The sequence below is a fragment of the Thalassophryne amazonica genome, chromosome 12, assembly GCF_902500255.1.
Source record: "Thalassophryne amazonica chromosome 12, fThaAma1.1, whole genome shotgun sequence".
NCBI lineage: Eukaryota > Metazoa > Chordata > Actinopteri > Batrachoidiformes > Batrachoididae > Thalassophryne > Thalassophryne amazonica.
This window is the reverse complement of record NC_047114.1, coordinates 21,987,037-22,014,709: the sequence shown is the minus strand read 5'-3', so window position 1 is coordinate 22,014,709 and position 27,673 is coordinate 21,987,037. Positions and strand designations below refer to the sequence as shown.

Below are 27,673 nucleotides of genomic sequence, written 5' to 3'. Positions count from 1 at the left end.
GCTGTTCTCCTGGATAGCTTCATATCCAAACCCTCCAACACGTCGTGAGAGCAGTGGAGAAGATTGTTGGTGTCTCCCTCTCCTCCCTCCAGGACATCTACAGCACCTGTCTCACACGTGTATGACAACAGCTGACATGAAAACACGTCATATTGATCCACATTTTGCATTAAAAGCTTAATTAGCACATTAAAGTACGTAAGTAAATCAAAACTTATCCAAACACCAGCATCTGCTCATTATTCACTTGTTATGAACAAACTATTTTGAAGACATTTTTTCATACTTGTATTTTTATTCGTTCATCTCTGGTCTGCTTATGCTTTTACATGTACACGTCTGAAATTTACAAATTAACTGAAATCACTGGCACCTGCCTCGGCAGGTAAATAAAAGACAAGCATCTGTTACAGCACATAAAGATGCTACAGGAAGTGCTGAGACAAGATGCTGCTGCTACAAAATGCACCTGCCCTTGCTGCAAATATCTCAGCATTAGCAGCAGTTAGCCGCTGTTTCAACAACCTTCTCAGCTGTTCCACCTTTTCACGCTAACTTCGCCTTTTCTTCTTCCGGTTTCCTGTCAACCTTTGTGCTTCAAGACAAAAGAGGAAAAAGACCATCCAGATTGTTACCAGGTCAAAGTTCAAAAGCCAGCATCTGTGATGGTTTGGGGGTGTGTTAGTGAAAACTTTACAAATACCTTACAAATTTACTGTCGTAATTGGGTATGAACTAAGGTAAATATGAATTTAAAATAAATGATGTTAGGGTGTAATACCAGCTATAAAGATAGGGGACACATTTTCTGGCAGGTTAACAGATGCTAGCTGGCTCATGTAAGCGCTGCACTGAGTCGCGCTTCCGTGTCATCGGATACAATTCCTGGGATACAAACTAAAACTCACAATTGCACCACAACCGCCTTGTGACCTTTGACCTGAGGCCTGCCAGACAAACAGAACATCAGGATGACAATGTGACGTCTTTGTGTCTGTTGTCCTGTTTGTCTTGTGTGTGTCAGATGACGTGTGAACATTAGAGGTGTAATAATATTCAGCTCCTGGTTCACACTTTGACAAACTCACCAGATTTAGAACAAAACACAAACTCAGACTGTGAAAAATTACTTTATTCCTCCTCAAGACTCAAATGGACAAAAACAGATGAGTTTGAGTATTTTTACTTTTTACAATTTTTAATAAATGAAAAATGATAAATGGACTGAATTTATATTGCGCTTTTCCATCGGCATCAGATGCTCAAAGCGCTTTACAATTATGCCTCACATTCACACACTGATGTCAAGGTGCTCACGACACACCAGGAGCCACTTGAGGATTAATTAATGATTAATTAAATAATAATTAATGACAGATTTAAGAGGAAAAAAAAAACAAGAACGAGCTGTTTTATTTGGACATAGATCCACCTGTCTGATGGCTGCAGGTGGGCGGAGCCACAATGAAGACATCCAAATGATTTGTGAGCAGACAGACAGACAATCAACACATCAAACTGCTTTGATAAGAAAAAGACAATCAGCAGAGACAGATTTCAAGCTTTCAATCATGAACAGACTGTCCCAGAGACAACAATAAGTGGACTCTGTTTATTGTTTGTTTCTTTGAACAAACAAACAAACAAACTGTCAATCATGTGAAAATCATGTTTGTTTACAGGCTGAATTTACAACAACTGAGACGTCAAAATCAAACCAGCTGGACATTTACTGTCCAAACGTGTGTGATCGAGTGTTTGTGTCCACAGGAGGAGACTCTCTGTCCTACAGTCCACACAGAGACACTGAGGAACCAGGCCAGAACGTGAACCCAGCACACAGAGGTTCAGTGAACGTGCAGCAGAAGGTGTGGATGTGGATCAGAGAGTCAGAGGAGACGTCATAGAAGGACAGAGTGCCAGCAGGACAGTCCACAAACACTGAGACTCTGTGAGAGGACGAAGGAGAGAGAGGAAGGAATGTGTGTCTGTTATTGTGACAGACAGAGTAACACAAACCATCAGTGCAGATCAGACTCCAGGACTGATCATTAAATCCAAACAAACAGTCCAAACTGTTTCCTTTCCTTCTGATTCTTCTGTAAGTCACTGATATATAAACGTCTCGTCTCCACTCGACCTCCTAGTAACAGCGACCAGTCAGACCAGTTGTACTCAGGACCTGAGGTCAAAGGTCAAATCTGTCTGGATGATCAGGATATGATTGATCCTCGTCCACATGTTCCACCTTTGTGTTGTTGTTGGACAGTTTGAGTTTTCTGTTCACTGAATTTGGATCCAGAGAGAGTTCACAGAAATCTGATGGAACAAAACACAACACAGTTATCAATCAATCAGTTCATCAGTCAACACAACACAGCCGGAGCCGATCCAGCACTTCACCGATCAGCACGACGCGGGCAGAGGTATTGATCAATCATTTCATCTTTCAGCACAACCGAAGTAATGAATCAATCAGTTCACTGATCAACACAACACAGCCAGAGTTATCAATTGATCAGTTCATTGATGAATACAATACAATCAGAGTTATCAATCAATTAGTTCACAGATCAAAATCACATTGCTGGAGTTATCAAATTGATCATTTCACCGATCAGCACGACACGGCCAGAGTTATTGATGGATCAGTTCAGTTATCAATTAATCAGTTCACTGATTAACACAACACAGCCGAAGTTACAGATTGATCAGTTCATCGATCAGTATGACGCAGCCAGAGTTATTGATCGATCAGTTCATTGATCAACATGACAAAGCTGGGGTTATTGATACAACAGTTCTCTGATCAGTTATCGACTGATCAATTCATTCATCAGCACAATTTTGATTCAGAGCGTGCACAGAGAGAAGAGGAGGGACTAGTCACAGTCAGGTCAGACAGACAGGAAGTTGGCGGGGCCTCTCAGTGTGCTGTGCACAGCTTTGTGGTTGAATATGAAAACACTGAATTTATTTTCAACGTGTCCATTTGGAGAAGTCGTGCACGTGACACACGTGGATCAGACGCGCCTTCATGTTGAACTCTGCTTCACTGTCAGTAGGACTTGAATGAGTGATGTCACAGAGGGTGGTTTCTATGGAAACAGATGGATCAAAGACTTACACTTCCTCAGACCTGGTCTCAGCCATCGGACTCCACCAGGATCCACCCTGAAAGGAGGAGGGGGCGGAGCAACACATGGGCTTTAATCATGGAAACATCAACATGACATTGATCTCATCCACACACTTTACGAGGTCTCTTAGATAATAAACCGACCCTTTTATTTTTTTTTTTAACTATATGGATTTGAATGACATGCGATTACACCAATCATGCTTGAACCCTCGTGCGCATGCGTGAGTTTTTTCACGCGTGTCGGTGACGTCATTTCCCTGTGGGCAGGTCTTGAGTGAGATGTGGTCCCGCCCTCTCTGTTATGTGTCGGACGCAGCTCGGAGAACCGACCAGCGTTTGAAGGACCCAGTATGAAATAAGCAGAGCACGGTTCAAAGGCTAACTGAATTTAATACATAACAGTGATAATAACAAAAAGGTGCGGTCTGGCGTGGTGCGCTCCCAGCAGCGCTAACGGTCCGGAGCCAGAAGCTGTTTCGGACCCAAGGACCCCGCCGACACCCCCCAGGTGGCCGCAACAACCGAGTCTGTGAAAGAAGGAACCATTATGTGAGTCCACACTCTACACACAGAACACTTAAAAGGTGTACAAACAGCAAACACTTCCTGGCTTGATTACTGATCAGCTTCCCAACCTGCAGGCATGGAACATCCAGTTCACAAAACTCCACCGCAGTGGAAGCTGATACATGACTAACAAACAGCTCAATACAATAAGGTGTGAGGGACACCACATTTACTGACTGTATAACTGTTAGTCACAAATCTAACGTACCTCAGGAAGTGTGCTGACGAGCGTGAGACCTCACCCCCTCCTCTTTCACAGACTGTGCATCAAACCTGGACGTTCTCAGCATCCGCTGTTGATGAGATGGCTCCCAAGACGACGATCTCACCCGTCTGGTCACAAGGTCGAGTCTCTGGCAAATACACACTGTGCACTCCAGTCTTAAATGCCAACATGTTCCAATCCATCCAGATGCACCACAGCTGTGAGTCCTGACGAGTCGCAGGTGATCAGGGTGAGGTCCTGACAGCCTCAGCAACACAGCCACTCAGTCCCAAATGCACGCCACCTGGGAGGAAAACCAAAAGACAGAAACAAACCGGCAGCCAGGCCCCCCCAGCCATATAACAGTACCCCACCCTCACGGGAAGCCTCCCGGCGACCACACACACCTGGCCCAGGAGAAACACCCCCCTCCAGGGACCATGGCTGGAAACCGTGTCCGCGTTCATCCTCCAACAGACTGGTTGAACTGGCTGCATCTTTGCCCTTGTTTCTGACAGTCTCTTAGCACAGGTGTGGCCAGGAGTTCCTACACCTGTGCGGTCAGCCTTTATCCAAACGTGTAATTAGTCATAAAACAAAACACAAACAACCAAAACACCCCCCCCTCCCCAGGGGACCGTTCCATCAAACCCCAGGGAAGGGGAGAAAAGAAAAACCCAAACTTGAGCTCACAAACAAAAATGCTACAACACCCCCCCCTCCTCCCCCCCAAACGACATGTAGGGACCAACACCCCCCAGAGGGCCTCCCGCCAGCTCCAGGAGTAATAACCACGACCGAGGTCCCTCTGGGATCCAACGTCACCCACGGGGACTACCAGCGCCTCCCAGAGGACCACTCGTCAACCCCAGGAGACGCCTCCCCTCATGACCAATGGACCCAGCCCCGGCCGTCCATGGCTAGATGGGCCTACAGCCTTTTCCCCCCCAGAGGACACCACAGTCAAACCCTGAGGGCGGAAACTGGGGGGGGAAACAAAAAGATACCCCAAACCCCCCCCCTCCCCTCCCGGGTGCAGAGGCTACCTGGGAACGCCCAGCACAACCCAACTGCACCCCTCCAGCAATGCCGACACCACGGCACACCCGGCTGGAGTCAGAGGAGAAGAGAGGGCATAACAAAAAACAAAAAGAGAAAAAACAACCCAAGTACCACCCCATCACCCCCCAGGGGACCGTTCCATCTAACCCTGGGGAAGTGAAACAAAAAAAAATAAAAGGAAAAACAAACAGACCAACACACAGTTGTTTGGGTCCCCTTTTTTTTGTTTTTTTTTTTTTGTCTTTTTTTTGTTCGTTTCCAGACAGGCTGCAGGGTCACAACCCCAGACAAATAGTGGAAAACAAAAAATAAATCCCACACAAAACCAACTCAACACCCACACAAAATGAACTAACACAAAACAAATCAGTGAGTTATACCGTCAAGCTCAACCAAATGGAACACACCTGTTCCTACTCAAGAGCTTGACCGTAACGTGATTCAGTCACCACAAGGGGGAGCCAGAGTGCTAAAAACAAAAAAACCCCTTTGGCGACAGAAAAAAACAAACGAGCTGCTTTTATGTGCGCAGCTGAGTGCAACACACAACCAAAATGTGCTCAACTAAATAACGCCGGAGCTGATACAACAGAGCAGTAGTTACCTTTGTCCGGGGAAACGGGGCTACGACTGTAACACAGGAAGCCCAGCGACCCGTGCTAACAGAGCTCCGCCGTGCGCGTGAACCCATTACAAACGCACTCTTGCAGCTCCCGTTTAAACCTCTTATCCGGTCGGAGCGTGACGCAAAGCCGTCGCCAGTCACACTCCACCACGACCCACGGATAAGGCACAACACAGGAACACGGCTGCAAGAGAGCACAAATCAGTATCCAGTAATGGGTCTCAAACACGCACCTTCCGGGCGGAGAGCCCCGCAACTGATCCGGATAACCACTGAACGTCTGCTGCCGCCTTCCCGGCGCGTTACCGTCTCTGCTACCGCTGAGTCCGTGATGTTTGGCCAGAGACTACTGTTATGTGTCGGACGCAGCTCGGAGAACCGACCAGCGTTTGAAGGACCCAGTATGAAATAAGCAGAGCACGGTTCAAAGGCTAACTGAATTTAATACATAACAGTGATAATAACAAAAAAGTGCGGTCTGGCGTGGTGCGCTCCCAGCAGCGCTAACGGTCCGGAGCCAGAAGCTGTTTCGGACCCAAGGACCCCGCCGACACCCCCCAGGTGGCCGCAACAACCGAGTCTGTGAAAGAAGGAACCATTATGTGAGTCCACACTCTACACACAGAACACTTAAAAGGTGTACAAACAGCAAACACTTCCTGGCTTGATTACTGATCAGCTTCCCAACCTGCAGGCATGGAACATCCAGTTCACAAAACTCCACCGCAGTGGAAGCTGATACATGACTAACAAACAGCTCAATACAATAAGGTGTGAGGGACACCACATTTACTGACTGTATAACTGTTAGTCACAAAATCTAACGTACCTCAGGAAGTGTGCTGACGAGCGTGAGACCTCACCCCCTCCTCTTTCACAGACTGTGCATCAAACCTGGACGTTCTCAGCATCCGCTGTTGATGAGATGGCTCCCAAGACGACGATCTCACCCGTCTGGTCACAAGGTCGAGTCTCTGGCAAATACACACTGTGCACTCCAGTCTTAAATGCCAACATGTTCCAATCCATCCAGATGCACCACAGCTGTGAGTCCTGACGAGTCGCAGGTGATCAGGGTGAGGTCCTGACAGCCTCAGCAACACAGCCACTCAGTCCCAAATGCAAGACACCTGGGAGGAAAACCAAAAGACAGAAACAAACCGGCAGCCAGGCCCCCCCAGCCATATAACACTCTCGGCTGAATTCCTTTGTTTCACACGCTGCTCGAGACGGCGCGCGTTGCTTTATCCAAATTTTTTCTGGACCTGTGAGGAATATCCGAGTGGACACTATTCGAGAAATTAAGATGGTTTTCTGTGAAAAGTTTAACGGCTGATGAGAGATTATGGGGTGTTTCTGTCGGTGTAAGGACTTCCCACGGAGCGGGATGTCCTGCAGCGCTTCCAGGCGCTGTCGTCGGCCTGTTTCAAGCTTAAAACATCCTAATTTAAGGCTTAATTCACCCAGGACATCGTGAGAGAACAGAGAAGATTCAGAAGAGGCCGGCATGAGGACTTTATGCGGACATTCCACTGTTTAAGGACATTTTTTTAATGAAAGACGTACACGCAAATTCGCCGAGTTGTTTCCGTGATGACTCGGCAAATCTGTGTGCGCCGCGACAGGAAATACACCATTTGTAGAATTCAGGCGGCTTTTAATGGCTTTCAACAAGTGAGTAACTGAGAAATTGTTTAACAGCTTGGGCATGTTCCAACTTGCCCGTTAAGATTTCCAACGGAGGTGTTTTTCCTGTCGCGACCCCCCGCGGTCGGGTCCGGCCCGACATGTGACTCTGCCCGCACGTTCTTTCATTACAAAATGACCGTTAACAATGGAATGTCCAAATAAACTCCTCATGCCGACTTCTGAAAGTTCTCTGTTCTCTGACGACTTACTGCGTCAACAGAGCCTGAAATGTGGAAGTTTTCAACTTGAAACGGCGAGACGCTGCCGCCTCGAAGCGCAGATCGCCGTCAGGCGCCATGGACCGTCCTTAAAGCGACACTACCAGACCAAAATCTCTCATCAGCCGTTAAAATTTTTACCGAGTGGATTTAATCCTTTAAATCAGGGTCACCAACCCTGTTCCTAGAGGTCACCTGACTCTCCAGGCTCCGCCCACTGATCATTAAGTCAGGTGTGCTCAGCCAATCAGCTGCAGGCGCAACATGTCCCCTCATATTGTGGAGCCTCGTAGCAAATCCTCCAGAATTAAAACTAAATGTTTCAAAGATTATTAAACACTAGATTTATTTTTTCATGTTTGCAAATTGAATTTCCTGCTGTTCTTATGAAATCACATTTATAATTTGGTGGGTTTTTTTTTTTTTTTCAGTCTTTGCAGAATGAATGACGTCCACATTGATTTCAGCCAATCAGCAGGCAGTATTGGTGAGAGATCCCTTCGTAAGATGGGGGCGTCCATGAGTTCACAGACGGACCAGATCAGATTTTCTTCTGATCTCTGGGACTAAAACAGAACACCTTCTGCTCTCTTTGGGATCAGATGATATCAGGGTCGTCCAGTCCACAGTCCATGTCTCCATGGAAACGTGTGAAAGAACAGAAGATCTTCTGTGTGTCTTTTTCTCAGAGTTGATATTTTGTCGTCTTTCTGGTTACTTTTTGTTAAACACGCGGCTGCGCTGGTGTGACGCTCATTTTGTCTCTGAGTCCCAAAAGTCTCAGAATCTTTGTGGAATGTTTCAAATCTAATTTCCAGGTTTCATCATGTTTGACTTTTCTTTTTGTGATCTGTGACTCTGGAGGGAAAAGGTTCAAACTGCACTTGTTTAGAATTCAATCTTGGATTCTGAACTCACAGCGACAATAAGAACACAAAACTGAAATGTTCAAATCCTGAAAAATGTCCATTTATCATTTTGGGGACAAAGAAAAACCAGATCAGTACTGGTTCAAGATCCAACATCCACTGGAGTTTTATCTTTTTTAAACAAACAACAGGATCAATTTCTGATGGATAAACTAAATATTTAAATTATCTGATTTACTGTCTGTCGGTTTGATTCTGGTCCTGATCAGAATTATTGGCTCCCCACACAATTTAAAATATGTTCATAAATCAATATCAATCAATAACTTTTCACTCATCAGAATCTTTTACAAAATTTACAAAACTGAACAACAACAAAACAAAATGTTTTCACAGTCAAATAAAAACAATAAATATTTGTTTGGACATTTTCATTGACAGACTGAAGAATTTATAGAAAATCATCACTTTTACAGCCAGTTTTCTTCAGACAAGTCAGAGGATGAACACATGAACATCTTCTCAGACTTCATTTCCATCAATCATTCAGCAACACAAAGAATATAAATACAAGAAAACAGATCAAATCAGGGCTCCGGTCTCCCATGTGCCTTCTGACAAACCAGCTGAAATTCTTCTCTTTACTTTTTATTTCTTCTCTGTTTTAGCGTTAAGCTGAATCACTGCTGATGTCTCAGAAAAATGTTCATGTGTTCATCTGATCCAAAGAAAACTAGCTGTGAAAATAATGATTTAATCAGCTAATCAATCAGCTGTGGCTGCAGCAGGTCCACATGGAGAACATGCAGGACAGCAGGGGCCTCATGGACAAAGCGTGTGTACACACAAAAACGTGGCATATGTCCATCTCCATGGCAACGTTCAGATGGATCAAAAGTGAAATGACTGTGGAAATGTGCGGTGCGTCACACAAAAATTCTGTCTGGTGTACAGCTACTACAGCTACTGTTCCACTGCTGAAAACAAGAAGTCATCAGAGTGATGTGAACATCAGAGAAACACTGATGAGCAATTAACACACCCACGTGTTTGCAATTATGTGGGTGAACATAAAAGCAAAGTGATGTGGAAAATGGCACCAACAATCGCTGTGATAACGTTGTTAGAGGACCTTATAAATGGAGCAATCAGACGTGAGCGTGTATTCAGGGAACACAAGGATTTACTTGGAAATGAAGATAATTGGCTCATTAGCTGATTTCGATTACCAAGGACAGACTGGAGTTACGTGCAGAACTGCGGCTGGCTCAGAGCACAATACGGCGAGGAGCCAGGGGTTGTCTGTGCCCACACAAATGCTGACCACACTGGGCTTCCTGACAACAGGGACATTCCAGCGGGAGCTGGCTGATCAGTCAGGAGTGTGTCAGTCAACACCGAGCTGAGCCATGTCAGCTGTGTGGAACACAATCATCTGAATGTCATCCAGGTACATCACAATCCAACATTAAAGCACAATTTGCAGTGAGAGCCGGTTTCCTTAATGTGATCAGAGCAACTGACTGCACACATGTTGCTATAAAGATGCCATCACATGATTAATATGTTTTTGTTAACAGGAAACATTTTCATTTCATCAATGTTCACATCATATGTGATGCACAGATGCATTGGGTTGAGGTGGGAACAGACTAGAAGCTGACACACAGTTTTTTTGTGTAATTGTTCTGAATGAAAACCAGTGTGGGCACATTTGGGCGTGTGAGCATTCAAATATGTTATTTGTTGTTATGATCAATGTGTTTGGTTTTTCTTGATGGTGAGACTGGAGCAGCAGAGCTTCTTAACTGATTGTCTCCCAGTGTTCAGTACTTGTCAATATACACACACGTGTAAAGTTGTGAATTTCACACACTGTCGGCAGGGACACACTTCACCTTTTTAACTTCAGTGTGTGTGTGTGTGTGCTGTTCTGAGCTGACAGTGTTTACAGCCTCTCACTCTCTCACACACACACACACACCACACAACACACACACACACACACACACACACACACACACACACACACACACACACACACACACCACACACACACACACACACACACACACACACACACACACACACACATTTTACCAGTTTCATGATTATTCTGTTTATCAGGTTCCAAATAAATTATTCCTGCATGTCTTCATGTCATTTCCATCATCTGTAGCTCACACTCAGTATAATTTCTTGTCTGTGTTCATGTTGTCTGGTGTGACGTGGTGGTGAATCCCAGCTCCAGGGCCTATTTACATGGATTTGCATATTTAAATAGGGTCGTGGCCAGGGCAGAGTTTGGTGCGTCTGCATGTTCACTCAATTCCACGTTCAGTGAGCTGTACTAATGGAATGTGTTTGGATCCATGAGGATGCTCACTTTGATACATCTGAATATTTTTACACCAGTTTCTGGGTTTTAGTGTGCGACATGTTTCAGCAGAAAATCCACACGTCGCTGTACATGAGGCCCCAGGTGATCTCCAGGAGCAGGTTGGTGACTCCTGCTTCAGAGAAATGAAGCTTTTTGTCTCCATTCTTGTTTGAAACATGTGACTCTGAACAGACTGACAGTGAAAATGATCGACTGTTCTTGTTTGTCTTTGCACCAGAATGTGTGAATGACTAACAAATGATTTCCTCAAGAAGCACGTGAGCAGAACATATACACATGTATGTTCAGGGGCAGATCTCGGTATGTTGGGGGGGGGGGGGGGTAACAAGGGAGGTGCAGGGGCATGACCCCAGAACATTTTGAAATTAAAGGTGCATTTTCCTGATTTCTCAGTCAATTCAAAGATGTATTTTGGACATTTGGAGATGGTGATTAATAATTTTGTTAACCTCCAGGTGGTCAACAGGAGGAGTGACTCTCCTCTTGTGGGTCAGACTGTGTTCACTCTGTCTTGTGTTGGACAGGAATTGTTTTTTTTTTTGAGTGGCACAAATAATTTGTGTGGCATCTTATTGTTTTGTAAATAGTTGAATAAAAAACACCTGAAGCATTTCCTGCATTTGAATGTAAATAGTTGTCTATAATATATATATATATTTGTTGTTTGCTACTTTTGTACATTTTTAAAATTTACAATTTATATTTGCATTCTGGTATAAAAATTGTTTGTTAAACATATTTGTAGTTTTCACAGTAAAAAAAAAAAAAAAACACAAACAAAATTTCTCAATTAGGATTTTATGTTTTTGTGTGAATTTAGGTTCACTGTGTTAATACATAAGAATGAACACAAAACTTTAAAGTAACACAGGTGAGGTTGTGCTGAAAAAAATGACACCAAACAAGACAAAGTAAACAGTTTTTATGGTAAATTGAAAAGTAGTCAAAAACGGCCAATTATACCCTGGATCGCTAAGAACTAAGCTTTTGGCTGACAATTTGAAACAAAGACATTTAAGTTTTGGTGCAGCTCAAGTGGGACGGGGGTGGGATTTAAACCCCCTAAACCCCGCCCTTCGATCCATCAGCTGGAATCTGTGTCATGTGTTGATGTGAAACAGTAACAATGAGTCGTCACAGAGAGTTTGCTGAGTCGCTGTTTGTCAGTGTGAGGTGTTTGAGGTCAGCTTGGTGTGTCAGGTCCACATGAACCAGTGGGACTAAATGTCTCCACATAGAGCTCCTCCATCAGACAGAGTCCATACCTGAGAGAGTCCAGAGTCCAGCATGGAGCCTCCAGTCCAGCAGACAGCAGCTTGACTGAGTCTCCTGGATGGTTGTAGCTCAGGTCCAGCTCTCTCAGATGGGAGGGGTTGGAGGTCAGAGCTGAGGCCAGAGAAGCACAGCCTTCATGTGTGATCAGACAGCCTGACAGCCTGCAGACACACAAACCAGCAGACACAATGTGAGGACAGTGTCAGGACGTCCCCACTTTGCAGCAGCACGGAGCTGCTGCACACATTGATGAGTCCTGACATGAGAGTCTCCAGGTGACAGTGTGGACTCTCCAGTCCAGCAGACAGCAGCTTCACTCCTGAATCCTGCAGATCGTTGTTACTCAGGTCCAGTTCTGTCAGACTGGAGGACTGAGAGCTGAGAACTGAAGACAGAATTTCACAGCTTCTCTCTGACAGATCACACAAACTCAACCTAAAGACAAAATCAACAAGAAACAGATTTGTGTTGTCATGCAAAGGTTCCAGTTTGTTCTACACCTCAGACAGGATCCATAAACCAGCTTTGGACACTGAGTGTTATGTGTCGGACGCAGCCCGGAGAACCGACCAGCGTTTGAAGGACCCAGTATAAAATAAGCAGAGCACGGTACAAAGGATAACAGAGTTTAATGAACATAACAGTGCTGTGAAAAAATACAAACAAATAAGTGCGCGGTCTGGCGTGGCGGATTTGCGGTGTGCTCCCAGCAGCACAAAACGGTCCGGAGCCAGAACCAGTTCGGACCCAAGGACCCCGCCGACACCCCCCAGGTGGCCGCGACAAACCGAGTCTGTGAAAGAAGAAATCCTTATGTGAGTCCACACTCAACACACAGAGAGACCACTCAAAGGTGTACAAACAGCAAACACTTCCTGGCTTAATTGCAAATCAGCTTCCCACCCTGCAGGCATAGAACACCCTGTTCACAAAACTCCACTGCAGTGGAAGCTGATTTAAACGACCAACATACAGCTCAATATAATAAGGTGTGAGGGACACCACATTTACTGACTGTATAAATGTTAGTCACAAAATCTAACGTACCTCAGGAAGTGTGCTGATGAGCGTGAGACCTCACCCCCTCCTCTTTCACAGACCATGCATCAAACCTGGACGTTCTCTGCATCCACTGATGATGAGATGGCTCTTGAGACGACGATCTCACCCGTCTGGTCACAAGGTCGAGTCTCTGGCAAATACACACTGTGTACTCCAGTCTTAAATGCCACCATGTTCCAATCCATGTAGATGCACCACAGCTGTGAGTCCTGACGAGCCGCAGGTGATCAGCCTCAGGTGATCAGGGTGAGGTCCTGATAAACTCAGCTACACAGCCACTCAGTCCCAAATGCAAGCCACCTGGAAGGAAAAACAAAAGACAGAAACAAAAAGGCAGCCAGGCCCCCCCAGCCATACAACACTGAGTCAAACCTGAAAGTGTTTTTATTCATTCAAACATGATTATTAACTGGACCAGCAGGAGACCTGGATGATGCCTGGTTAGACAGAAAACACATGAACTGTCTTTGATTAAAGACATCAACAGCATTAAAGACTGAGTGAGATTAAAGACAACTTTAATCCTTCTCAGTGCACTTTGATATGACTGATCAATACTTTCACTGATTTAACATTAGGAGCTAATGTTTGCTGAAAATTTGGACATGTGGACAGAAAGAAAGGTCTCTGTCCATACTTCACAGCAAGTCATGATTCAGGAGCACGAAATATACATTAATCTATTGGTTCATAATATTGTGACAAAAAGCATCTTGTTTTTGTCGCGGCAGCACAAATTCATTCTCATTCATTCCGTGATGGCTGCACAAAATTCACAGTCAAGGAGGGGGGGGGGGGGGTGTCAGGGTGGTTATGGTTGGGGGTAGGAGTTGGGTTAGTAATAGTGAGTTAAAAAAAAAAAGTCACGAAGATCGGATATTTTGTGGCAAGGAGCATAAAAAAAGTGAGACTGGGCTGTTATGGGACATATTATAGTTGGTCACTCCCACATACACACACCTGACTTTTATACATCAGATATATTTATCTGTTAACAGTAATGTGTTATTGAATAAGGTCAGATAAACTTTTTTGATCCCTGAAGGGAAACTATTCCTCTGCATTTAACCTGTATTTAACCTAACATCAGACACATTAGAGGAGCGTGCAGCTGCAAAGCAGTACCCAAGAACCAAGCCCCAACCTCAATCTGCAGAGAATGAAGCAAACCCAGAAGCTGAAAATTTTGCCTTGATTGGTCACTTGAGGTTGACTCCTAAAAGGAGTTACTTTCCACAGAAGCCCATGTTTAAATGTCCAACTTCAGAGCAGAAATAAACATGTTTACAGCCTGGAACAACAGTCCTGGGGCCTGTACTACGGGTTAACTTACTCAGATGTAACCCACCTCTTAAACCGGGGTTGACAAAACCTGGTGCCCTCAAGTGGTGTTAATCGGTACTACGACGCTGAATAAGATGTTGATTTGCTGAACCTGTGTTAACCTAAGTGGAGTTTGTGCGCGTTCACATAAAAGGGGCGTGTTGCAGCACACGTCACCATTTTTTCAATGATGGCACGGTCACCTTACTTTACCGGAGAAGAATGCACGATTATTATGCAGAGCTACGTGGAATTTAAATTAACAAGGGGAAATCGAACACATAAAGACAAGACAGGCTTGTTGGCAACGTATTTCTGATCAGGTAAATGCGTAATTCTCCAAATCTGTTACAGATGATTAACCTGTGGAATGTCTGAAATGTGCAAATATATGCCCCTCTTTCATTAATTATGCCCAGATGCAACACGATTCAGAAGTGGGCATAGGCCTACTAATAAATGTTAGGTTAATTTAATGTTTCCTAAATAGGCTACCTTGACTGTATGATTGCTATTCCTAATCCTGTCAATATTTCAGATGTAATAGCAGTGCAAAACGCACCTGGCAGCAGGTGAAGATGAAATATAAAAACATCCTTCACAACGGTAGTTTTATATTCATAGCTTGATAAGCCCCACTTCGCCTAATTAATGGACATGCATTAGACCTATTTTGATATTAGTAATTACCCGCGATTGTATGAAACCCTTCTTTGATTTGCATTGCGGATAAATGGCCAGGGAAAACGACAAATGCATCCAACAGTTTAGATAGAGCAAGTACTACGTTGCGAATCATACGACATACAGTATTCTTGCTCAGATGTTCAGCATCACCGATGGAATACATAAAGTGTCCACTGGCAAAATAGGCACAGGGCACATTATCTGCTCGATCGTCGGGGCATTGCTACACTGTAAAAAATGACTTGTTTTTACAGGAAAACGCTGGCAGCTGTGGTTACCGGGGAATTCCTGTAAAACATACAGCAGCACAGTAGATAACATTACAGACATAATATGTATATGGATTTACAGTGAATGAACCACGGCTGACTCACATTAAAGGAATTGTTAAATCTACAAACAAGAGCTCTTTTTTTTTTGTACATTTAACCACTGTATTTTTTACAGTGGTGACCACAGCTGCCAGTATTTTCCTGTAAAAACAACAGTCTTTTATTACAGTGTACGATGGGTGATGTTACAGACGTCTGGCATGATCAGCTGACAAAGATAACAAATTCCCTCGGCTGAGGATCTATATCTTTCATAGAGAATATCGTCCGGGTATGTCAGTGGATTCTGGCGGTCTTTATAAACCCTCGCCCTGCAGAGAGAGCCCCCCACAATTTGTGCTCAAATATCACACGGATCATCCAGGTTGGCCGGCACTGTCTTTGGAGTGATGCAGGTGGATGGACGGTACTTATAAAGGGAGTGGTTAAGTGAGAACCTCAAGCTAAACTAGAACATAACCTGCTCGGAGCAGGTTTGGTGCACAGCCAAGTTGTCGTGGCAGCATGCCTCGATCGACACCTATCCACCTTTCGTAGTACGGGTTAACCGGGAAGTTACTCCACACGTCATCAACTTACTCCAGAAGTTACCCTGATAAACCAGTAACCCCGCTTCGTAGTACAGGCCCTGGTGTCCACAGACAGTTACCCCTCCACAACAAGGATAAAGGGGTGATTTTTTTTCTTTTCTTCTGTTTTTAAATACCTCATCACTTCCCATGTTTTAACCCACAGCATTGTGAATAACTGTGAGGTGATTCAAGAGCCATGCTAGGAGAGGCTGCTACATTTTGTGGTCAGACTGTGTCTCTCCTGTCTGAGCATTTAATTCCAAATATCTGGTATAAAACAGCTTGTTGTGCAGTTCATTCTCCTCGTGGACCATTTGAGAAGTCTGTGCTCCAGTATTTCCATAGAATGAAATTTTCATGTTATATAATTTTGTATGTTTTCACCTTTAGCACTGTTAGCAGTTCAATCTGATATTAAAAATTGGTCCACATTTTTGCTCCACAAATGTTATTTGTTGAGATTTTATCTTAATAAAAACATCAACACGATTACATCACAGCAACTAATGATAAATAATGATTTACTTATTCTGTTATCTGGAAAGTGTTGGGAAGGTGTCGTAACACGGACCCACAACAGGGGGCGCAAATGAACGGACAATGGATAAGACAAAGAGTAACAATTTAATGTTGTGAAAATGCACAACGGAATACAGACAGAAATATGTATTGCCAATTATACACAAGGTGACGTGCGGGCAGGCTCGAAGATAGGAGACCTCTGGCGATCGAAGAGCCGGGACCCACACAGCTTCCACCACCAACGGGCTGTAGAACACCGGAACCGCCAAGTCCTGAGTCCCCAGGTGGTCACCGTCTTCGGTTGTCGACCCTGGTACTGCTGGCAGAAGATAGAAACAGTTAATGGTGGGTGTGTGAATACACACCCAGCAATCCTACAAGCTCAGTTCCTCCAGGAGGGAGAACCTCCACCTCCAGACACAGAATCACCCGTGCAGCTCCTGACAGTCGCTTCTTGGATGGAGTGAGAGGCGAAGACGTCGCAGACTCTCACTGCACGCCAATCCAAAAATCACTGAATCCTCAGGAATACGGCTGCACACAGAACAATTAGTTAGCACTAATCACAGCAGAGAATTACCTTGAACAGTAGCTGATTTCTCGGCGGGGAGGTGGAGTAGTAATCCGGCTTTTGTAGAGAAGGTGGTGATTTGTGACAGCTGGTGTGAATGAGTGACAGCTGTCACACTCTGTTGTTTCAGCGCCCTCTCATGCTTGAAGCCCGCACTCCAAGCAGGGCGCCGACTGGTGGTGGTGGGCCAGCAGTACCTCCTCTTCAGCGGCCCACACAACAGAAAGTTTCATTCTGGTTCTTGAGTGACGATTTTTAAAGTTTCTTAAAGCTTCTTAAAGTTACAGTCTGTCCATGAGTCAGCAAAATGTCAAAAATCAGAAGAAACCTGCTGAGTGAATTTTCCTTATGAATGCTTGGATTTAGAATTAATTGTTGGCTCACTTTCGCCACCTAGTGTTACTACTCTGTATTTATTGTTTTTTATCTGATTGTACACAAGCCCTTTGATTTCTGTTTCAGAAAAGTTTATTGTCCTGCTCTTTCTTGATACATTCATGTTTCAGGCTTCACGTCTGTTTGAATATTCATGAGGTGACCATTTGTGGCTGAATGTGGGCGTGTCGAGGGCGGGACATGAGACAGATCAACATGCGCATAATTCAAAGTTGTGTTTTATTATTAACTCATTCAGTGCCAAAAACGCTTAAACGCGTCTTTTCAGATAGTGACGCTCAATGCCAAAGACGCGTTATCGCTTCAATTACACTTTTTTATGGGGGGGTGTAATCATCTGATCTAGCTTGTGTAGAAAAATTAGACTTATAATCACAAGGGAACCCATTCTGTGGGTGGGAACAGCGTGAGTGTGGACCGGAGCGTGGCTCGCTCTCCACCGTTTGAGGACGTCTTACGGTTGTTCCGATCCTAATCCGACTGGTTTCCACCTCGCTGTCGCCCAGTGTCTGTCAAACTGTGATGCAGTCGCGCTGCTACAGTCATTCCTTTTTTTTCCTTGGAATGAAAAAACGCCGAGCGCACGACACACAAGCAAATGATGCAATCGCCAGGCTCATGACAGCACACGCGATTCAAATCCATCAGGTTTATGAAAAAAGTAAAAAGGTCCGACGCGCGGGAGCCAGAGGGAAAAGGTGCGCAGCCGAGAGGAGAGACAGACGAGTCCCACCCCTGATTATTTTGTTTGGTGTATTATACAATAGGATCACTTTTCATAATGTTTGAGATGTCACTGAAGCAAAAACAATTATAATCAGACATTTTCTACTTGAAATGTTGCTTGTCACAAAAAGCCAAGTTTCTCAGCTTTTTGTCAGAAATCATCATTTTTAGTGATAATCACCCATGTTCTGCAGACAATTACCAAAGAATGGAAAGAGGTACAAACAAACGTTTTTTTCTGATGATAAAGTAAAGTCTGAAGTTTCTTTTGGTATGTTTGTTGTTGACATGGACATATAACTCAATTTTTTATGGGTCTTGAAAAAACACTCAAATGCTGAAAAAATCCTGGCACTGGGACGAGCTGAATTTAGAAAATAACTGGCACTGAATGAGTTAAACATGATTTTGCTTGCAGGTGTGTGTACAAATGGTTGTATAAGTATTTTTTGTATATCATTTTTGCCTTCTGTTCATATGAATACTTTTAACATGAAGCCAACACAATGTTTTATAAACGAGGCCACCAGAACTTTGGTGGGAATTGAACCTAATAACCCTGTCACACCTTGATTCACCTTGATGTATTAAAAATGCTGACATATGTTGGATATGTTGAACACGTTAATGCAGCTGTCAGATCATGATGATGTAGTCAGTGTGCTGACAGCCCCGTTTCCACTGAGTGGTTCAGGTCGGTCCTGCACAGCATTGTACGGGTCAGAAGGACTTGGTTTGTGTTTCCACCACTGGTCAGTGGTGGGCACAGCTAACCAAAAAGTTAGCTTCATTCACTGCTAATCCATTAACTGAGAAGTTAACTTTTCTAACAATAAACCAATAAACCACTAAAAAATTGAGAGGAAGTTACAGTTAATCGCTAACTTTTAGTAGTGACTTGGTTCACTGTCAACTAATGATGAGCCAGTTTTGAGTTTAAGCACCGCAGGAGCTTCTGAGTAATTTCAAAGGCAATCACAAACCCAAAACGAATAATACATAAAAAAAAATTAAACCCCGAACACCATCATCATTTTTATCAAAAGAAGACACAGTTTTTGTCTATATTATACAATGTGGCAAACTCCATGGAAGAACGAGCCAGAGCTTTTGTCTTCATGCATCCTGCCAGCTGCTGTAAAGAAACAACATTTATTTTTCACACATAACAACACGAACGTTGACTGAAGACATCAAACACTTTCAGACACTTTTCACTCTCAGGGGCCTAAACACTGCATAAAGGCAACCATGGGTGTTAGATGGGTGGAGCTTTCCTAGTGTGTCACAGGTCACATGACTCACAAGAGGATCAGCAAATAGGTATCCAGAAACTAAAACAGAACATTTTAAAGTTCAGAGTTTATATAGAGACACACAAGCTAGAAAAATAAATAAATAAATAAAATACACATCAATTTACCGAGCCCTGGAAGGGTCATTGCAAAATGTTTTGCATGTGGAGAGAATGTGCGCACGTTTTGTTATATTGTGCGCACATTTTGTTATATTGCGTGCACGTTTTGTTATATTGCGCGCACGTTTTGTTATATTGCGCGCACGTTTTGTTATATTGCGCGCACGTTTTGTTATATTGCACGCACGTTTTGTTATATTGTGCGCACGTTTTGTTATATTGTGCGCACATTTTATTATATTGTGCGCACGTTTTGTTATATTGTGCGCACGTTTTGTTATATTGTGCACATTTTATTATATTGTGCGCACGTTTTGTTATATTGTGCACATTTTATTATATTGTGCGCACGTTTTGTTATATTGTGCGCACTTTTTGTTATATTGTGCGCACGTTTTGTTATATGGTGCGCACTTTTTGTTATATTGTGCGCACGTTTTGTTATATGGTGCGCACTTTTTGTTATATTGTGCGCACTTTTTGTTATATTGTGTGCACGATTTGTTATATTGTGTGCACATTTTATTATATTGTGTGCATGTTATGTTATATTGTGTGCACATTTTATTATATTGTGTGCATGTTATGTTATATTGTGTGCACATTTTATTATATTGTGTGCATGTTATGTTATATTGTGTGCACATTTTATTATATTGTGTGCACGTTCTGTTATATTGTGTGCACGTTCTGTTATATTGTGTGCACATTTTATTATATTGTTATGTTATATTGTGTGCACGTTCTGTTATATTGTGTGCACATTTTATTATATTGTGTGCATGTTTTGTTATATTGTGTGCACATTTTATTATATTGTGTGCACATTTTGTTATATTGTGTGCACATTTTATTATATTGTGTGCACATTTTGTTATATTGTGTGCACATTTTATTATATTGTGTGCACATTTTGTTATATTGTGTGCACATTTTGTTATATTGTGTGCACGTTCTGTTATATTGTGTGCACGTTTTATTATATTGTGTGCACATTTTATTATATTGTGCGCATGTTCTGTTACATTGTGTGCACATTTTATTATATTGTGCACACATTTTATTATATTGTGTGCACGTTTTGTTATATTGTGTGCACAGTTTATTATATTGTTATGTTATATTGTGTGCACGTTCTGTTATATTGTGTGCACATTTTATTATATTGTGTGCACGTTTTGTTATATTGTGTGCACGTTCTGTTATATTGTGTGCACATTTTATTATATTGTGTGCACATTTTATTATATTGTGCGCACGTTTTGTTATATTCAATATTGCAATAGTGCAATAGTGCATTCAATATTGTTGTGACACATAAATGTTGGCTATTAGCCAACAAACCAGCAGACAGTGTCATACATTTCCCCATTATAAATAGATCTGGTCAGAGTGTATCATCATGGTTTGGCTGCCCAGCATGACATCATCTGGACTTTAAGCACATTAAAAAGGATGCTGAGGGCAAAGCGTCTCCCCGTCGTGAGGATAACAATTTATGTCATATCATTTTGAATGCAAAGAAAACGTGCACACGTTTTATTATAGTTCGAGGGCTCAATTAAAGTAAAACGTGCGCACAAATTATCATGGCCATTAAAACGTGCGCACAAATTATCACGGCCAGGAAAACGTGTGCACATTTTATTATAGTTCAAGGGCTCAATTAAAGTAAAACGTGCGCACAAATTATCATGGCCATTAAAACGTGCGCACATTTTATTAATTTGTGTGGACATTTTATTAAATCGTGGTCTCAATTAAAGGAAAACATGTGCACAAATGATCATGGTCAGAAAAAAAATATCACTTTAAGTGACCTCTCCCGGGTTCCATATCAATTTGAGTCCACAAATAACAAAAACAGAAAAACAGAACAAAGTCACATTCAACATTCAGTCCAGGAAAAGTTGGGACCTTAAGTCTACTGATCCAAAACATTTCTCTGAGGATTTTAAATTGGTCTCCTCCTCCAGGAGGTTTTAGGATCACCTCTAGGTGATGGATGAAATCCACTCAAACTCAGATTTCATCCTGAGTTTGGGTGGAGGAAACCTGCGAGAGCAGGACAGTCAGGATGGAGCAGCAAGTAGCATGGACCAGGTGATGGAGTGGAAGATCTTGTGGCCAGAGTTGTGGAAGGTGGAGCTACACTGGATAAAATTGCTGATTCAGTTAGTCTGTGACATCCTCCCCAGTGTGCCACATTGTAGTGTCACTTCTTCTGATACATTGATTAGCTCCTTACACTGGTTATGTGCATGCTCAGTGTTTTCTTGTCCATTTTTTGGGAGCGTTACAGTGCCACATTAAGGCCTGGAATATGTATAGAAGGACTTTGGTGATAGGAATTTAACAACTTAAACAGAAAATACAATTACATGTTGAAGCCTGAAGAACTTTACAGGGAAATTCAAAGAAAACAGCAGACACACAAAAAACAGGAGCAACATCTGAGGGACAACAGAACTTTACAAATATATGAGGTCTGTTAGAAAAGAAACCGACCTTTTTATTTTTTCAAAAACTATATGGATTTGAATCACGTGCGATTACATCAGCCAAGCTTGAACCCTCGTGCGCATGCGTGAGTTTTTTCACGCCTGTTGGTTACATCATTCGCCTGTGGGCAGGCTTTGAGTGAGCACTGGTCCACCCCTCCCGTCGGAATTCCTTTGTCTGACAACTTGCTGAGAGACTGCTGCTTTGCTTGATCAAAATTTTTTCAGAACCTGTGAGGCAGATCGAAGTGGACACCATTCAAAAAATTCAGACGGTTTTTGGTGAAAATTTTATGGGCTGATGAGTGATTATGGAGTGTTACTATCGCTTAGGACAGCCCACGGCCGCACGGCTCGCCGCGCCCCGAGCCGCCGTCGTCAGCCTGTTTCAAGCTGAAAACTTCCAAATTTAAGGCTCTGTTGATGCAGGACGTTGTGAGAGAGCTGAGAAGTTTCAGAAGAGGTCGGGATCAGCAGTTTATCTGGACATTCCACTGTTAAAGGAGATTTTGTAATGAAAGACGTGCGGACGGATTCGCGCGTCGGCACACAGCCGCTCATGGCCCGGCACCACAGAGAAACACCTCCGTGTTGGAAGCCTTACAGGACAAGTTGGAATATGCCCAGGTGTTAAACAATTTCTCGGATACTCACTCGACTGAAAACCATCGAATGCTGCCTGAATCTTACGAATGGTTTCCAACACGGAGGTGTTTCTCTGTGCCGCCGCGCGATGACCGGCTGCGTGCCAACGCGCGAATCCATCCGCACGCCTTTCATTACAAAATCTCCTTTAACAGTGGAATGTCTGGATAAACTGCTGATCCCGACCTCTTCTGAAACTTCTCTGCTCTCTCACGACGTCCTGGGTCAACAGAGCATTAAATTTGGAAGTTTTCAGCTCGAAACAGGCTGACGACGGCAGCTTGGGGCGCGGCGCGCCATAAGGCGCCGTGGGCCATCCTTAAAGCGACAGTAACACTCCTTAATATCTCATCAGCCCATAAAACTTTCACCGAAAACCATCTGAATTTCTCAAATGGTGTCCACTTGGATGTGCCTCACAGTTTCTGAAAAAATTTTGATCAAGCAAAGCAGCAGTCTCTGAGCTATTCCTAAACAATGAAAGAAAAGACGAGAGGGCTGGACCACTCCTCACTCAAAGCCTGCCCACAGGCGAAGGACGCAACCGACAGGCGTGAAAAAACTCACGCATGCGCACGAAGGTTCAAGCTTGGTTGATGTAACCACAGGTGATTCAAATCCATATAGTTTTTGAAAAAAATAAAAAGGTCGGTTTCTTTTCTAACAGACCTCGTACATCAGGAGCTGTTAAACAACATCTGACATTCCAGAATAGAACAGCAGGGAGTGAGATGGAGGAATAAGATTTCTGGAGTGAGTTCAATGAGGAGGTAGAGAGAGAATCTAAGCAGAAGAGTGGTGATTGGAGCAGACTTCAATGGGATGATACAGAGCAGAGTGATGAGGAAGTTGTGGGTCGATATGATATCAAGGAGGAAGGTGGACGACATTCTATGTAGGAGATTCAAACTAAAAGAGATTGTTAGGTGGTGACAGGACACGGAGTGGAGGTTTGTAGGATGAGTTTGCAGAAAGAGAAAGAGAAAGAGAGAGCTGAACCAAGGAACAGAAAGTGGAAGTGCCCATCTCACCTCTTGGCACTGGATGAAGGTAATGTGATTATAGACAACGAGAAAAGTCCTGCAGATGTGGTGAGTGAGACAGACAGGAAGGTGCTGGATGTAACATCTGGACAATGGAGGGGAGACGAGGAGACTGGGAGGAGGAATGAAGGTGTTCAGGAAAGTACAAGGAGAAAAGAGGTTGGAGAAAAGAACTGAGATCATTGGAGAGAAGAAAGTGGACAGGAGACAGGAGGAGGTGGTGTAAAGTTTAAAGAAAAGAGACAAAAACTAAAGAAAGGACACATTGAACTGTGGATGAAGAAAGAGAAAAATACTTGTTTTGATTGGACACAGAACTGGAAAGGATGTACAGTAGGTAAGTAATAAAGTTTGTTGATGTTAAAGTGCTGACCAGTGAGGCGAGGGTGTTGAGAAGGTGGAGGGAGAGATCTGAGGATCTGATGAAAAAAATGAGCCACAGAGAAGACTCAGGACAGGTCTACAGACACTACCTTGTTCAAGGGCAGTGGGAGGAGCCAGAAACTAATGAACATATTTTAATGTCAGGAATAAACTCACAGACATGGAGAGAACATGTAAACTCCACACAGAATGGACCTGGACTTTAATGGGAACTGAACATAAGACCTTCTTACTGTGAGCATGTGATACCCGCTGCACCACCCTGACATGTTTACAACAGAGACTGAAATCCTTTAGTTCTGGTTCAGACGACATATCTGAGTGTTGATGTGAAACTGAATCTGATGAAACAGTTTAGAATTCAGAGAAACATTTTGAAGCATTTGAAGCAGAAACTAAATCCTGACCTGAGAGTGTCCAGGTGACAGTGTGGACTCTCCAGTCCAGCAGACAGCAGCTTCACTCCTGAATCCTGCAGCTGGTTGTTACTCAGGTCCAGTTCTGTCAGACTGGAGGACTGAGAGCTGAGAACTGAAGACAGAACTTCACAGCTTCTCTCTGACAGATTACAGCCAGACAACCTGCAGAGACGATTAAAAACAAGAAAGATTTTCACTTTTAAATGTTATAAATTAAGTCAGTGTTCAAATATCAAAGTGTTTCTGTCCTTACAAAGCTTTTTTAGATGCTTTGATCACTGGCAGCAGCCTCAGAAGAGCCTCATGTGAAACAGAGTATTTCTTCAGGTCAAACACATCCAGATGTTGATCTGATGACAGTAAGATGAAGGCCAGAGCTGATAAATGAGAAGGAGACAGACGTTCTACAGAGAGACGTCCTGAGCTCAGGAACTGTTGGATCTGATCCACTAGAGAACGATCCTTCAGTTCATTCAGACAGTGGATCAGATTGATGCTTCTCTCTGCAGACAGATTCTCATCGAGCTTCTTCTTGATGTACTTGACTGTTTCCTGATTGGTCTCTGAGATTCTGTCTGTCTGTGTCATCAGGCCCCGTAGGAGAGTCTGATTGCTCTGCAGGGAAAGAACCAGAAGGAAGCGCAGGAACAAGTCCAGGTGTCCATTTGGACTCTTTAAGGCCTCGTCCACAGCACTCTGATGGAGACATGTTAGTTCAGGTTTTTCTTTAAATATTTGAATCTTTCTGGATGTTGTTTGTTCTTCTGACAGCAGATTGACTCCAGACTGGATGAAGGTCAGATGGACATAAAGAGCAGCCAGAAACTCCTGAACACTCAGATGGATGAAGCAGAAGACCTTGTCCTGGTAGAGTCCTCTCTCCTCTTTAAAGATCTGTGTGAAGACTCCTGAGTACACTGAGGCTGCTCTGATATCGATGCCACACTCTGTCAGATCCTCTTCATAGAAGATCAGGTTCCTTTTCTGCAGCTGCTCAAAAGCCAGTTTTCCCAGAGACACAATCATCTTCCTGTTTTGTGGATTCCACAGTGGATCTGTCTCAGCTCCTCCATCATACTTGACCTTCTTTACTTTGGACTGAACCACCAGGAAGTAGATGTACATCTCAGTCAGAGTCTCTGGCAGCTCTGGTGTGTCTCTGGTGTCCAATACATCCTCCAGAACTGTAGCAGTGATCCAGCAGAAGACTGGGATGTGACACATGATGTGGAGGCTTCGTGATGTCTTCATGTGGGAGATGATTCTTCTGGACTTCCTCATCTCTGAATCTCTTCCTGAAATAGTCCTCCTTCTGAGGGTCAGTGAAGCCTCTGACCTCTGTCACCATGTCCACACACTCAGGAGGGATCTGATTGGCTGTTGCAGGTCGTGTGGTGATCCAGAGGCGAGCAGAGGGAAACAGGTTCCTCCTGATGATGTTTGTCAGCAGAACATCCACTGAGCTCGACTCTGTGACATCAGTCAGGATGTCATTGCTGTGGAAGTCCAGCTGGAGGCGACACTCATCCAGACCGTCCAAGACTATCAAGACCTGGAAGTGCTGGAAGCTGCAGATTCCTGCTTCTTTGATTCCACCGAAGAAGTGATGAACAAGTTCCACCAAGCTGAACTTCTTCTCTTTCAGCACATTCAGCTCTCTGAAAGTGAATGGAAATATGAAGTGGACGTCCTGGTTGGTTCGTCCTTCAGCCCAGTCCAGAGTCAACTTCTGTGTTAAGACTGTTTTGCCGATGCCGGCCACGCCCTTTGTCAGCACTGTTCTGATTGGTGGCTGTGTGTCAGCTGAGACTTTAAAGATGTCTTCACATGTGATTGTTCTTTGTGGTGTGTCTGTTTTCCTGGATGCTGCTTCAATCTGTCTGACCTCATGTTCCTTGTTAACCTCTGAAGCCCCGCCCTCTGTGATGTAGAGCTCTGTGTAGATCTCCTTCAGAAGAGTCGCCTCTCCTGCTTTAGAGATCCCCTCAAACACACGCTCAAACTTCTGCTTCATGTTAGATTTGAATTTACGATGACAACCTTCAGCACGAGTTCCTGAAAGAACAAACAGCACAGATCAGTTACTGAATGATGACATCACTTCCTGTTTTCCTGATAGAATTCACACATGAATATATTTCAAATGGACAAACATCACTTGTTATTTAGTGTCTGCGTTAAATGTGGACAGAAGTCCTCTTACTGCTCTGCAGACAGTCAGCCAGCTCATCATAATTCATTGACCTCATCAAGGTCACTGTGAGGTCCAGGAAAACCAGTCTGCTGCTCCTCTGCTCCTCATTCTCACTCTGACTCTCCAAGTATTCTGCATCATTTGTCAGGAGAACCTTCTGGATGCTCTTCAGCTCATTTTTAACAAACATCAACATGTTCTGCTCGACATTCTGCAACAGAATATATATGGACGTAGAAACTCTTCACTTTTTTCCAAGTGTGGATTTTGTCTCCACATTATACTATTTTTTTAGTGTTTGAGATTCTCTGGAGTTTGTTCATAAAATCCAGTTCAGTTAAAAACACTGAAAAGTTAAATCCTTTAAATCATTTTTTCTGAAAGGTCGAGATCAGAATTTGAATAAAGCACAAATAATTCAAATCATCACTTTCAACAACAGTAAACCCATGAATGATGATCTCATGAATATAAATGAGAGAATAAACCTCATCAAAGTGTTTGTTGCTGCAGCATGAAGACATTATGAACAAACTGTCCAATGATAATATCTGATTGAAGTCAACAGACCAGAAACATGTGGTTCAGGTGTGTTTGATGCTGCTGAGCAGATGGAACCCTGAGAACCTCTGAGCTCTGCTGCTTCACTCTGTGGACCAATCAGAAACAGTTTACTCACATTATGTCTGAACACAAACAGCTTCAAGTTCACATCAACCTGCATCATTATTCTGAACACTCAAAGTGGTTTTCATGGTCGTCTTCTTGGTCCTGATCCCACTGAGAGTCAAACAGTTACACTGATTGTCCGTCCACACAGGACCAA

The 27,673-nt window shown here is 43.5% G+C and overlaps 1 protein-coding gene and 2 long non-coding RNA genes across 3 annotated transcripts in view; 1 reads left to right on the top strand and 2 right to left on the bottom strand.

The window, feature by feature from the left end:
* Positions 1 to 27,673, bottom strand: part of LOC117521623 (NACHT, LRR and PYD domains-containing protein 12-like) — a 177,440-nt gene that overhangs the window by 118,068 nt on the left and 31,699 nt on the right. The gene's annotated exons all lie outside the window — the stretch shown is intronic.
* On the top strand, positions 32 to 25,926 carry LOC117521628. Its single transcript, XR_004563999.1, has 3 exons — positions 32 to 44; positions 4,691 to 4,698; positions 25,800 to 25,926. It is a non-coding gene; the product is annotated as an uncharacterized LOC117521628 (long non-coding RNA).
* LOC117521627 lies at positions 8,357 to 27,673 on the bottom strand. Its single transcript, XR_004563998.1, has 4 exons — positions 27,295 to 27,673; positions 24,571 to 24,575; positions 19,424 to 19,428; positions 8,357 to 8,366 (listed from the first exon to the last, which is right to left on the bottom strand). It is a non-coding gene; the product is annotated as an uncharacterized LOC117521627 (long non-coding RNA).